Source organism: Talpa europaea (assembly GCF_964194135.1).
Source record: "Talpa europaea genome assembly, chromosome: 1".
Taxonomy (NCBI): domain Eukaryota; kingdom Metazoa; phylum Chordata; class Mammalia; order Eulipotyphla; family Talpidae; genus Talpa; species Talpa europaea.
Window position 1 is genome coordinate 128,987,809 of NC_140073.1, and position 12,182 is coordinate 128,999,990.

Below are 12,182 nucleotides of genomic sequence, written 5' to 3' on the forward strand. Positions count from 1 at the left end.
TTTCTGTTCCTCATTATGTTCGACCTTTCTTTAGCATAATGTAGTCTCCTAATGCATGAAATTTTCTACTCCCTCCTTCCTCAGATCCCCAGGTACCCTCTTCTCAAGGTTCTCTCTTTGATTTTCTGCCCCATTGTTTAACTTGTATAGTGCCAGCAAGCACTCGGCAGGGTCTCTATTGATTCAGGCAGACAGAAAAAGGAGAGTCCTGCTGTCCTCAGTGGCTTTTTCCAGGCTTTAATGCTCTTTCAACACCAAATGATGTGGGGCAGGCCCACAGGCCAGTAAGCAGGGAGGCCAGGGTCCCAGAGGCTGACAGGCCTCCCAGGCCCTGGTGAATCTTTACTCTCTCTCTGGGTCTTCTTGTGATCTTGCCTCTCTGTAGTCATACATCCTCTGGTAGTCCTTCTGCCACCATCCTCACTCTCTGTGATGCTGCCCTTATAGCCTCAGCCTCCAGGCTCAGGTGTGTGCCCACTTATACATACCCACACCATACTCCAGGTGTCCACCACCAGGCATGTGTGCCCTGAGCCCAGACTCCCAAGTGCACTCTGTATTCAAGGTCCCAGGTGATAAGCACAGGCCAGTGGCAGAAAAGCCTGACCATTTCATTTACCCTACAACTTGGTTTGTCATTATTGTTCACCTTCTCTTACTTTTCTTGGCACTAGCTTGTGCCTGCATAGGTACTAGAAATATTGTCCTTAAAAAAAAAAAAGAGATTTGTGGGCCTCCCTGGTGGCGCAGGGGGTTGGGACGCAGCCTTTGAAGTTGTCCACGGCCAATGCAGCATGAATTCGATCCCTGGCCAGGGAGAAACCCACTTGGCACAGCAGACTTCTCCTGTCTCCACGCTGCTCCCCTCAGCAGTGTGCTTCAGTCATTCTGCCTGTTCTGTTCTCCACTCTGTCTCTGGTGAATTCTCTCTCACATCCCCCACCCCAACACCTCTGGCCTGTTCCCCAGTTCTTGTATGCATAAATAAATATTTCTTAAAAAAAAAAAAGACTTGTTTTCTACCTAAAAATCTCCTGGTGCCCTATTAGTTATGAGCAAAAATGTTTTCTTTACTTAAAATATGAAATATTACAAAATATGATAGCAAATGTTTTTGGCAGTATAAATCATGCCTAAGCAGCAATTTAGGAAAATAATAATCTACATTGATAATTCCTGGCATTTACTAAGTTTCTATCTTGAAGGTATTGTGCTAATTGCTTAAAATGTGGATTATTATTTAGTTCTCACAACAGTCCTATGAGGTGTTCTCATTTCTGACCCTCATTTACTGACAAAAAATGAAGGATTATAATTTGCTCAAAGTCACACAGAGAAGTGATGAATCTAAGGAGCTACAAAATTTTGGGTTGCATGCCCTTAGTCAGATTCTATATGTTCTTCTGATATGGTGGGTTCATCAGCATCCAGTTTGCCAGTGGTAATACCTTTAGACTGAAAGGAGAGCTCTAACATGGGCCCCAACCCAGGTTAAGGAACTGACTTTTCAAGAGGACATGTCACATGTCCTTTCTTGCATTATGCCTGAAGCACCTGAAGCTGAAATTGCTTCCTGAAAGGCTCTGTGCTGGCCCTTGGGGCCAGCATGGGCATCCTCTCTGGGATTGTTCTTCTGGGCAAGAGTAAGGAAAACTGGGTCAGCTCATACCTCTAGCTATATCCAGCTGCTGCCACGGTGTAGGGTGAAGTATCTACAAAAGTGTCCTTGAGGTCTCATGGTGTGGGACAGAACCTGGGCTGCAATGAGAAGAGAGACAGGTCACAAACCAAGAGTTGGGGCGGAGTTCTCTTTGCTCTGTCACATTCTGTCACAAAAATCTAAGGAGTTTAAAGATTTTAAACTTGGTAAATTTTTACAAGTAGGATGATAGAGAATGTTTTGACAATTGTTTAAACTTGATTTAAGAACTTAAACATTTGGACATGTTATATATGAGCCTCAACTGTCTGTTTATCCCAGGCCCTGAAATTGTGAGGAGTGAGCCTGGTGGAAGAGCTTGTGTTTTTCTTTGCCATTTAAAACTACAGGAGATCAAATACCACAAAGTTTGTTTTGTTTTTTTTTTTAATACCTACAACAATATTATGTATTTTATAACAGGTTTTTTGTTGTTGTTTTTTATTTTGGGTTTTTTTTTTTTATGTTAGTAGGCACAATCACCTGGAGCAATGACTTTCAGAATATAATGTGCACAGGAATCACCTGGGGATCTTGTTAAAATGCAGGGACTGATTCAATAGGTTGCAGGTGGGGCCTGAGAGTCTGCATTTCTAACAAGCTTCCAGGTGATGCTGATCCTGTCAGTCTTTGGATCCATTTTGAGCATCAAGGACCCCTAGTACTTTTTTAGAATGCAAATTCTTGGGCATCACCCTCAGAAAATCTGATTAAGAAGATCTAAATGGGACCCAGATGGTAAGCCAAACAGGAATATTTAAGAAGCACCCCAGGTGGTACAGCTAAGGTGGTCTGTAGCTCACATTTTAAGAACAAATGTTTAGAACATGCTTCGTCATCTTGACTATGCATATGGATTCCTGGGGATCTTGTTAAAAATGTGGATTCTGAGTTAGTAGATGCTGCATTTCTGATGGACACTCAGGTGCTGTTGGTGTGAGACACCTGCCAACCACATGCTGAGTGTGAATGTGAGACTTTAGAAGACCATCATGGGGTCTTCATTGGTTGGCCATTTTGAATACAGTTTAACTATAGGAAAGAGTTAGAGAGTAATGTGTGGTATGCCACCTATGGACAACATCCTTGATGATTTGTTTCACAAGTTTCATACAAATTATCTTTAGATATTAATCTTTGTGTGACCCCAGATTTACTGGTTCTGCATCTCCTGAGCCTCCAATTAAGTCTGACACCTCTCATATCCCTAACATCAGTAACAACTGGGCTGATCCTTTTTGTGATGTTCTCAGAGACACCTGTGGGTTATCAAACAGCATGAGCAAGCACTAGGCATTGGCAAGGAAGATGAACTTAGGGGTGCAAAGGTAGAATGTTATAAAAATATTTTAGAGCAACCCACCCAGTGAGGGAAGTATGTTGTGGGGGTGGGAAAGGAAGGGAAATTGTTATAGTGTCCTTAGCTTTAGGGCTTTCTCCTCTGTATCATTTTACCCTGTATGACAGACTGAGTTAGGCAGTGTGCTCTTCTTAAATGACAGAAAAAATAATGAATGAAGATGAGAGAATTGCTTCACAATATTAATGATCTCAATTGAACTGTCTGGCATTTATTATTTACAGTATTTCTCACATTTATTTTTGGCACAATAGTATGTTAGAAGATTTCATACCATGGGCAGGAAAGGAGGTGTCTGAATTTATTTCACACAAGCTAAAAAGTTCACACTGATTTATAAATGTACAATGGAGTAAGATTCAATGAGGCTTGATAAGACAACACTGAAATAATTCAGAATCAGGAGCCTGAAATATTATAGGCAGTTTGCTCATCTCTGAAATCTCATATGGTTATTTAAAATCCTCTAAGTTCGTTAATCCCATTTAATAGCAACTGAAGCAAATCCACTTGGACTTTGGGGAGGAAAGAAATAATGGGCCATAATGCCCCTGTGCCACAGAAAATAATACAATTATTTTTATTTTGCAAGAGGTCACAATTGAAGAGTTTGAGATTTTGAGCTGCCATAACTACAAATTTAGCAAAAAGTAGGCATTTAATGATAGAGTTCACTTTGGCGGTTTAGGTTTTATTTTGAATGTTTGTTTTGTCTTAAAAACACTAATGCTGAAATGTTGTCTCAAATCTTTATTTTCAAATCACTTATTACATTACCATAAATTATAGGGTGCAGTAAAGGCCAGATTTAAAAGAAAGCACACTTTACTGTCTCATTTTTCTATAAATAGCGTGACACTTTATGAAATAAGAATTATCATAAAAATTCACTTTTATTTTTTTCTCTTATAACTCCAGTTGCAAGCACTGAGCTAATGGCCTTCCTCCAAGTAGCTCAGTGGACTGTTCCAAATATAGGAACATAATGGGTAGAGGTTAACTGTAGGAAGTCTGAGAAAAACAGTAATCTATAATTTCACCACAATTATAATGTTTCCCTTAAATAATAGTTAGGGCCATGGGTAAGTGCTAACAAATACCTTTTAAAGACACTCATATTACTTTCATTGTTTTGCTGCTTTTGCACTCTCCACCTATGCCATTAGATGCAGTAAAAGACCTGAGCTTCCACCCACAGAGGTTTAGAGGTTGTGGGTAACAATCAGGTGGAGGCCTCAGCACAGAAACCCATGCTCAAGGGTGGAGCACTTTGTTATCTAGAAGGTCAGACAGTGCCACATTTACAGAAAGCAAAACTGGCAAAGGTAAGAGACTCTTTGTTGAGATTAGCCAGGCCCTACCCCTTACTCCCCAGTCCCCCAGAGAAGAAAATATATGTCTCCTTTTGGATGACTCAGAGAAAACCTTACTTTTTCCCAATAAGGTGATAGGATAACTGAAAATGATCAAATTAGTGGGTGTAGGTGTAAGTCCTACCTTGTCTTTTTATACTCAGCCCTTGAGAAAGGAAACTTTATAATTCACAACTATTCCCGGGATGAAGAACCCAGTGTGTCAGAGAGACAGCCATGTGGGAATGTCCTAGATGGAGTCTGCTTCAGGTCCCAAGAATTCAGGCAGAACACATGAGATGTGCTTTTGAAGTCAGTGGCAAGCTGTGCATGAGATGGGCTTCTCTGTAATAAGAGCTGTAATTTAAAGTGTGAGGGCCATTGTCATAGGTGTCAGGATCACTGTTTGTCTAATATCTTGGAGACTAAGAAAGGTCTGCTTGGAGGGAAATCCTCCTGGGATGGTTGGACACAGGGAACAGTAAAACACAGACAACTATCCCAAGAGGATTTATTGGTATATTTCGGGAGAGTCCTTCTTCTGTCCCCACTGTCACACACTGTACTATTATGGATTGTGATTAGGGATGGGATCATGCATTTTGCCAAGTTTCAAACCCACACAAAATTGTAGGGTTAGAGTCTGGAACAAAACTCCAACTTCTTGGTGTGGAGTTTTTCTACTTATGGCAAAATGTGGCTTCCGGGAGGGTGACTTAAGATGCCTCAAAGGGAAAAAATTCTTCCAAAGGAACATTTTGATAATTCAAGTGTAAATAAATATAAATCCAAAACACATTTTTAATTAAAGGGAAATTGCTTAGAAAAACACATTTATATCCACTCCCCTTCCGCACACTCACTCACTATCCTGTCCAAATAAAGTTCAAAAGGGGTAGCGTTGCTAGGGGAGGGTTGTAAACCCACTGGATTGCCTACTTCAGACAGTGTCTAAGAATCAGGCTCTTTGAATACACACAGACTTATGAAAGTCATGTTTAAAAGTGTTGCTCTAAATCACAATAATCATGTGAAATAAAATAAGAGTAACTGATCATGAATCTTTCATCGTCATTTCCCCACACTGGACCTATCTCCGATTTGGCATTTTTATCTTAAGACTCTGCTCTTCCCACGATCAGGAACTCCACCTCCCAGGAAGTCTCTGCACTTTGAAAGCAGCAATTCCTCTGCATTTTCACCTGTTTTTATTAGCAGGTCACCCTGCCTGCCTAGGGATAAATGATTGTATGTGAAATAGGAAGATTTAGTTTTAGCTTTGTCCTTTCTTTTAAGCTCTTTCTCTCCTTGTGGCTTTGTGGTATCTTATAATTACATTTCATAAAATGCTTTTGGGCCTATCTTCTCCACATATGGATATGTAAAAATATACAGAATAAGTAACCATTCAGAAGGAGAAAAGCAGAACAATGGGAATGGAAAATATAAAAAGGAGTATTCAGTTACCCTCAAACATTTGTAGTATCTATCTATGGTCTAGTATTTCTTTCTTTAAACCCAGCTTCAAAAGGAAACCTAAAGACACTGATACCTTAGAGAGCTCTCACCAGCTGCCTACAAGGACAAGCAGAATTTACTATTTGTTTCACTATTTATACAAGAAAGGCCAAAGGAAGTTTCGCTTGTGGAGACAAAGTAATTAAAAGATCACATAGAAGTTAGCCTTGAATTTTTATTCTGAAGTGTTTTTTACAATATCCTTCTCCTGCCCCCATGTACATAGGTGTCACCCCCACTGGACTGAATTAAATTGATGGGGTGTGTCTTACTCATTTTGACTTTATCATTCTCTAACATTGGACCTGGAATTTATAGGACATGCCCAATAAATGTATTTGAAAAAAACTTGTATATACCCATGTGTGGGGACAGCCATGTTCTCCCTTCAGGTTTCATGGTGACAAAAAACTCTCCTCTTTGAATTTCTCCATAGTTTCTAGGGCTATTGTGAGCAAAAACAGCACAGAATTATGTCTCTACTAGTTCAATCACTTGCATGTACACAGAATGTAAAATTTAAGAGGTTTATAATCCCTTTACCATATGGTGATTGTTTTCTTAAAAAAGATTTATTTATTTATGCATACAAGAATTTATTTATTTATGCATACTTCTAGGGTACAGGCCTAAGTGGGGGAGGGGGTGAGAGGATCCACTCTGTCTCTGGGGAGCCGAACAGGTGAATTTACTGAAATCCACTGCTGAGGGGAGGAGTGGGAAAGATAAGAGTGGTCTGCTGAGACATGTGGGTAGCTCCCTGGCCTGCCAGGGATTGAACTTGTGCTGCAGAGGCTGCGGACAGCTTCAAGGCACTGTGCCCAGCCCCCTGCGCCACCAGGAAGGCCCTGATGATTGTTTTCTTAATACACATAGGCATATCATTTGTTTAAGACAAGATGGACTTTAAGTATGATTTTGGTTTGAATTACCAATGTCACTTGCCAGTAATGTTTGCAAAATGCATTTAAAAACTATTTTAAATGGAACATATTTTTTTTCCAGTTTGAAGCCATGTGTTTCAAAGGCAAAACTATAAATATGGTCTGATTCATTTATCTGAACTTTGAAAATATTATTTTCATTTATATCCGAATCCCAAGCAACTCAGTAAAAGAACTTTTGGGGATCTCAAAACTATATTATCTTTTATTGAAAAAGACAATTAAGAAATCAAAGAATTATACAAGAAATAAGAGTTAATTATTTATTACAAATTCTAAATTTCAATCTTCCCTTCATCTGTGGGGCAGGGAACCTTTTCTATTATTCCAAACAATTATTTGGATTTGACAACAATTTGCAGAGGAGATCTTAAAACTTTATCTTTTAAGAAACCTATTTCATGTTCTTTGCCATTCAGTGCTTACCATACACTAATAGAGAGATAATTTAGCAATAACAATGAAGACTTATGATTCCTTTTTTCTTTAACTGAATTTCTCCTTTCAAGTTAATGATTAAACACATTGAGTAGCATAATTGGGGGAAAATTAGATTTCCCAGGTAATGAATGGCTTTCTGATAGTTACAAATTTATTCTGAACATATATGCTACTGTATTTTCAATTTGACAATCAAAATATCATTTTACTTCAAAGGAAAAGGAGCAATAATTGAATGCCTTGACTCATTTCATATTTGTGACTATTTTCCCATTGTAGAATACAGTTGGACATAGTTTTGTATTCTATTGAAGTAGATACATTTCTTCTGTACATGGAACTACTACATAAAGAGGGGGTATTGCACAGCAGATGAAATGAGAGGTATATAAGAATCAGGGCAAGGGAAATAAACCATCCTTGTTAAGTATTCAGTTGCCCTCTTAATTGAAAGACTATCTTTGGATTTCTTTCTTAGGGTCCATTCCTTTGCCTCTACTCACATATTTGTATTTATAGCCACCTTATTTTCTCTTTGAAGATACTGAGGAATATGGTAGTTTATAACAAATTCTAAAGATGCAAATAATAACCTAATGTTGTGCAAAAAATAAATTAAAAAACGTTATTTGGGAATTAAGAACTTGATAAAACAATGACACAGCAGCCAAATTTGTTTCATTCATGATTGCAGGTGTTTGGGAGGGGACTTGAGAGGACAGTGAACAAATTTTGCAATCCTGCTATGAAGTGTCATAATTTGTTTTTTTTTTTAAAGATTTATTTATTTATGCATACAAGAACTGGGGTACAGGCCAGAAGTGTGGGGGGTGAGACGCTTCACCAGAGACAGAGTGGGGAACAGAACAGGCAGACTGACTGAAATACACTGCTGAGGGGAGCAGCGGGGAGTCAGGAGAGGTCTGCTGCACCATGTGGATTGCTCCCTGGCTGGCCAGGGATTGAACTCATGCTACAGAGGCTGCAGATTGCTTCATAATGTGGTGCTTAACCCCTTGCGCCACCAGGGAAGTCCAAACGACCGTAATTTAATCACATGTTGTAATCCTCAAACCAAGAGCAGTGAGGACAACAAACAGGTGGCCAGTGTAGACAGAGGGGCTTGATTTTTCCATTTAACACAGATAAGACACATTTAAAACCAGTCTTTGATTAGCCTCATTGTTATCCTTATTTAACATTTATCATTATTTAACATGTATGCCAAGCATGTATTTTATGATGAATAAAACACCAACTGGTTTTGATGAATCTTGAATGTTTTTATGTAAAGGGAAAACCCAGACTTCTAAAAATGGGATAAGAACCAAGTTGAGAGCCCTCTTCAAATATAAAGCATGAGGTTCATGTTTGAGGTTTTCCTTGAAATTTTAATAAGCCACTTTTTACTCTTCTGATTTTGTGGCATATATCGCAGGTACAATAACTTTTTAAGGCTTCTTCTACATTTATGTCTTTAAGACCTAAGACTTTAAGTAGTTGTACCTTTGGAGAACAGGGTCATATTAATGCAAATGAGTAAAAATCAGAAACTATGAATATTCATTTTGAAAGACAAAAGGCATGTCTGGAAAATCTTCATAGGAACAATTCATTCTTTCAGGTGATATTTATTGAGATTATTCTATAAGTGTAACAGGGTGGTCCCCAGGAAAGGGGGAGGTTCCCTGCCCCACCCAAGGGAGGGTGGAGCTGATCAGAAAGAAGAGAAGCAGCAGAAGAGACTGAGGAAGGAAGGAGGATGGAGCCAGGGGACCTGGAGGAGTCGCATGGAGCCTAGAGACACATGAAGAAACAGCTTGTCTTTTTGGTCATGGACTGGGTGACACAGATGTGGGTGAGACCCATGGGGAGGTGACAATGACAGCTTTTATCTTGATGTTGATTTTGCTCTTTTCCTTCCGGGCTTGTCTGGTTGTTTCTGACCCTTTTTTGTGGGTCCCCACTGGAAGATGCTTTAGACTTGTGGCAGGCTTTGGGGCCTTGCTCTGCGCCGATCCCATATGGATGGAGTTTTATCCACGAGGGGACAGGTAACTTTGGGTGCTTAATTTAAAAACTAGATTCTTTGCCTTTCCTGTATTGTTTCCTAATTGTATTAAAGTTCCTTCCCATTAAAGTCTCATACGTTTTGTGTTGATGTGGCGGATGGCAGAACCCATTTAGAATAGGCAGGTTTGCGGGGTTTGGGCTGACCCTCTCCCTGTCCTATGACATAAGCAATAAACAAAACCTCATAAACTTACAATCCGGTTGGGGGATACTGTGGATACAAATAAGAAAAAAAGAACTGTATTTAAGTTTCACAGGGATAGGACATTATATTCCTGGGCTCCCCTAACTGCTAGAGTGAAGTGGGATTAAGGAGAGGTAATCCTTCCCCAAGGAGAAATATGCCTGAGTTTGAAAAGAAAATGGAAATTAGCCTTTCAATGACCAGAGTTAGAGTGTTCAAAGAGGAGGGAATATTATATAAGTCAAGTAATAGAAGCCAAGGAGACTTCAAGCACCAGGGCAACTGGCCAATACTACTGTTGGCTCGAGCACGCAGGGGGCTATCCTTGTGGAGGCTGATTGAGGCAACAGCAGTGGAACCTTTTAAATATGTCTGTGTATGTGAGTGCTATGATCAGTTTTACATGAAACAAAAACACATTACTAGCACCCAGTAGAGAATTTTTGGAGAAGCCTGGAGTGATTGGAGAGGAATGAATGGTGTTTTAATTGATTTTGTGATATCACTGTAGTTGATGTCTTCAGGTCCAATTTATAAATATAGTAGCAATGTGAGAAGTCTTTGAGAAAATGTGGACTGTTAGACCTTGTGAGATGCTTCCCCACTCAGTCGATGGGATTATAGGAAAGGCATCAGAACCATGTTTCTTCTAGCACAAATCAGATAATGCCTCTTCTGCAGTGAGTGGCCCCAACACATGCTATTTGGTCAGTTACTTTGCTTCCCATTTCATCACAAAAATCACTGTCACAGTCTCACTATTGGGATGTATTAAATCTTTCTTTAATGTTTCCATAGATGATCATCAATCATGGTCCTTCTTCAACAATCTCATTATAATCAGCAGCTATTCATAATATTTATTTTGGTTATCACGTGTCAAGCATGTGATAACCAAGTCTACAACAGTGAAGTAGATATCATCATCATTACCATTACCATAGCCCCATTTTGCACATGAAAAAAACTGAGGATTAAAGAAGTTATGTGACTTGCTACCAAGAAAATCAAGAAGTACAGACCCAAGTTAGGGACAAAGAGCTGTTCTACACCAAAACTTCTGCCCTTGATAATTTTTATGAGCTGCCTGTGTGAACCGGTTTCCATCAGAATGTTGGAATTTTTAATTCTTGCTTCTAAAATACTTTTAATGGATGATGTGATCTCCTCAAATGAAAGTGTTTCAGTGTCTTTAATAATATTTGGCAAATGAACTCCTTAGAGTTTGGCTTGTTTTGCATTAATTGGCCTTTGCAAAGTCTCTCTTTTGCTTTGTTGCAACTTTATCTTTAATTGTATTTTAAATCAAAACCTTGCTTCCTGTGGAGTCCATGCAGGCCACACTTGGAACATCCTTAGATTGCAGCAAAAGCTAAAAATGGAAAATTCAGGGTCCTTCACTGGACGCTGGCTTTATAATTGCCTCTGTGGTCCACTCACCACATTCCCAGATGTGTAAGAGACAGAGGGGGTAGTGAGGGAAATGAAATGTTAAAATAAGGCTAAGCAAACAGTTTGCCCAACAGATGTTAGCACAATTCATAATTTGAAAGTTCCTATTTTTGTTCACCACTCAGACAATAGACGTTGTAATGTCTCTGCAAAACACTGCCCGTGAATTAGATTCAGAAAGCTAAAGTCAGAATATGCAATGGTGCTAAGAAAGTTTGTTCAATAAATGGTGCTGGGAAAACTGGGTCACTACATGCAAAAAAATGAAACTTGACTACTACCTCACACCATGCACAAAAACCAACTCAAAATGTATTAAATAACTAGACATAAGACCTGAAACCATAAAATATATACAAAGAAATATAGGTGAAACTGATGACATATACCTCAGTAACATCTTTAAAGGCACATCACCCAAAGCAGTGATAGTGAAGGCAAAGATAAACAGCCTCGACTACATCAAATTAAAGAGCTTCTGCACAGCAAAAGAGACAATAACCAAAACAAAGAGAAACCCCACCGACTGGGAGAAAATTTTTGCACACAACACTAATGATAAAGGACTGATCACAAAAGTCTACCAAGAGCTGACAAGACTCAACAAAAGCAAAGTAAATAACCCAGTCAAAAAATGGGCAGAAGAGCTAAAAAGAAACTTCTCCAAAGAGGAAATGCAAATGGCCAACAAGCATATGAAAAAATGTTCAACATCACTTGTAATCAGGGAAATGCAAATCAAAACTACAATGAGATACCATCTTATACAAGTGAGAATGGCACATATTAAAAAAAAACTAGCAACAACAAATGTTGGTGAGGATGTGGAGAAAAAGGAACTCTTCCGCACTGTTGGTGGGAGTGCAAACTGGTCCAACCACTATGGAGAGCTGTGTGGAGATTCCTCAATCTGCTAAAGATGGAGCTTCCATGTGATCCAGCAATTCCACTCCTAGGAATTTATCCAAAGAACACAGAAACATTAATTCAAAAGGGCACCTGCATCCCAATGTTTATAGCAGCACTATTTATAATAGATAAGCTATGGAAACAACCCAAATGCCCAAAAATAGATGACTGGATCAAGAAGATGTGGTACATATACAAAATGGAATATTACTCAGCAATCTAGAAAGATAAACTCATGCAATTTGCAGGA